Here is a 3,235-nt window from a genome sequence, read left to right on the forward strand (position 1 = left end):
AATTTATGCTACAGTAGCTCTTCTGTGGGATCAAACAACACATCCCAGCCTTAGCTCATCACATATGTTAAGAAATCTTCTGTATCCATGAGTCAGTCACCTGTTGACTGAAGTAGATACTAACCACTGCATACCAGAAACATCCAATACACCTTTTAGAGATGCTCTGACTCACCTTAGCCTCACCTAGCCATTACACATTTGCCCTTGTCAAAGTTTCTCAGATCTTTCTGCTGCCCATTTTTCCTGATTCCACGACATCAACTTCAAAAACTGCAGTTCACTTGCTGACACGTGTTTTTTAAAATCTAGATCTTCCATGTTATTCACATCACCTGTCAGTGGTTTTAATGTTGTGGCTGATTAGTGTACATTTATATTATTATATGCGATATGTTCATGACATTTTGTCAAGTGTTTAAACATAAAAGATACAGTAAGGTTTAGTGATACTATAAACAGAAGGACTGCCAGAAGATATTCAAAAGAAATTGAATCAAAATTATACTGAAGCAAATTCCAGACAGCTTAGGTTTACAACAACATACACAGTAGTGAGAGGAGATTGTGTTGTAAAAGAAATGGCTGATGACTGAACTGTTATGGTTCAATAAAGAATGGCATATTTGATGTTGTTTTTATAGAAAAAGTGCTGAAAATTTCTACAAAGTAGAAAAGCAGTTGGAGAGCTTCGCCATCTCTTAAAATCAGTGCAGGGAGTGTGCAGGTTTCAGGAGTTGTCCTGACACTCCTGCATTACTGTTCTATCACTCCCTGCCACCTGGCCACTAAAGAGTTTACTCAGCAATGACCTCTGCCAAGTAGAAGAGATGCTGTCACCTCACTTGGTCAATGTGATGGCACTGTAAATACCACATTTGTCATGGAACAGTTTATATCCATTAGTTTTCTCCATCCAGAGGTTATGTTTCACATTCCAGAAGATGGTTTATTTTGGAGACCCAAACTGTGGGTCATCTCAAGAGTCCTACTTTGGTCGCTTGAGTTGTGCCAATGATTAGTCTAACTAGCAGGTGTTCGCTGAACATATCAGTGCACCCGCCATGATGTAACTATGAAATATAGTGTCTGTATGGTTGTAATAACAATATTGTATAAACATTGTTTACTCTGTGCTGTGACTCCGGTGGTAGAGCGAGTCGGTCAATGATTGGAAGGTCGGCGGTTCGATTCCACCCTGTAGCCTGTGTCATGGTCGTCGTGTCCTTGGGCAAGACACTTCACCCACCTTGCCTGGTGTGAATGCGTATAAATGGAATGTTTGAGGTGGTGGTTGGAGGCACCTTAGGCACAGAATGGCAGCCACGCCTCTGTCAGTCTGCCCCAGGGCAGCTGTGGCTACAATTTACTACCACTGGAACGAATGTGTGTGAATGAATAATTGACAGTGTAAAGCAATTTTAAGTGTCTAGAAAAGCGCTATATAAATGTGATCAGTTATTATTATTATTATTATTATTATTATTATTATTATTATGGTGGGCCCTGCAATGGACTGGTGACCTGTCCAGGGTGTCCCCTGCCTTCGCCTTAAGTCGGCTGGGATAGGCTCCAGCCCCTCTGCGACCCTAGTGAGGATTAAGCGTTGTATAGATAATGGATGGGTGGATTATTAAGGTGCATGAGCTGCTGTTGCCTATTTTATTTGTAATGGAAAATGCAGCATTTGATTATTCTATGCTGCTTTTGTGTATAATCCTGTGTGAAAAGCACTTTAAAAAAGCAAAGAAAATTATTTCTGTACTACTTTTATATAGGAGCATCTATATAACAAGTTACATGTTAAGTAGAATGAAAGCTGAAATATGTTGCCTGTCGGTTTTATGGCCACAAAGTGAATTGTGTATTTTTTCACATCAAAATTACAGTGTGTGATTTTACTTGTTGGAGTTTCTTTTCTTTTTTCTTTCATCATGTAAAAAACTGTTTTAATGTCATTGGTGTAAATTATTTATCTGACTTTTTTAAAGTCTGCAAATCCCCCTCGCTGTTGATTGATTTATAACATTTTTGCTCGTCTGAGTGCCGATAAGCACATACTGTATAATTGTGTGTCTACCATGGCGTCATCATAACTGTAGTGTTCATGCTAAGAAAATGCCTTGTGTTGCTTTGCCAACAGAGTCCTCGTATCTGTTATCTACTGACTTCGCTTACCTCAGTGTATTTGTTTATTCAGTTGCTGATGAAAACACAACTGGGATGTGTTGCTGCGCTTCAAATCCAGACATTTATTTACTACAGCGGGGATTCTTCCAAAAGTGTGTTGGTTCTCTGTGTGTGTTCTCATGTACAAACAAGCAGAGCTGTACGCTGCTCAGGTTTGAATTTATGAGCTCATATTCCGGTTCGGAGTCATTGTGATACAGCTGTAAATGCAAAGACAAATGATAAATACATGCGTATAAAGATACAGTTCAGAGGGAGCAGTTTGATAGATACAGGAAGGTAAAGTGGGTCTAAGTCACACTGCTCTGCTTTGTGCTGGGTTCAGCACAGCTATGTTTTTCCGTTCTCATGCAACACCTCTCCACACACTCATAAATCTCCAGCACCAAACTACCAGCACTAAAACGTCACTGATTGAATGGCTGGAAGACAACTACTTACACTGCAGCAAGGCTGAGAGTGGATCTTTATGGCCAGCCTCCTCTCAGATCTAAACCAGTGTGGTCTCCCTTTGTGGGATCTGATCTGCAGTTGCTAAAAGTTGATTCCTCCAAAACGTTGTGTTGTCATCACTCACTTTGGCACATAAGGATGTTGTGTGCGTTAGATTTATTTGCAAACACATGCCGTTTCATCTTTCCTCCACCCTTTTTGTCTCTTCTTGCATTCCTCCTCTCTTTGCCGGCTTTCTGCTCTGTCTTCCACCCTGTTTCTTTCTCTGGTTGTGTCTTCGATTAAACACTGTTAAGATGTGGTAGCTGATTCAGAAACAGTGGAGTAATGTAAACAGCATGGATATTCACACAGTGAAACTACTTTTATGACATATACATGTTCCACATGCTTTAGTGTTTAAAAGTTCCAGCGGTTGAATGTGCAGATATTTCACCTCGAAAATTACACATCCAGCAGATTTAGAATATTCCACCTTTTCTCTCTAGAGCAAGGTAACTTGATTTGCCATTGCTGATGTCAAATAGTGGCTCTTTGTGATGTAAATAATTCCACAAGCATTGCTGCAAAGCTGTTTTGAAGCCACGCCGAA

This window comes from Stegastes partitus, unplaced genomic scaffold, assembly GCF_000690725.1.
Source record: "Stegastes partitus isolate 25-593 unplaced genomic scaffold, Stegastes_partitus-1.0.2 Scaffold85, whole genome shotgun sequence".
NCBI classification, from domain to species: domain Eukaryota; kingdom Metazoa; phylum Chordata; class Actinopteri; family Pomacentridae; genus Stegastes; species Stegastes partitus.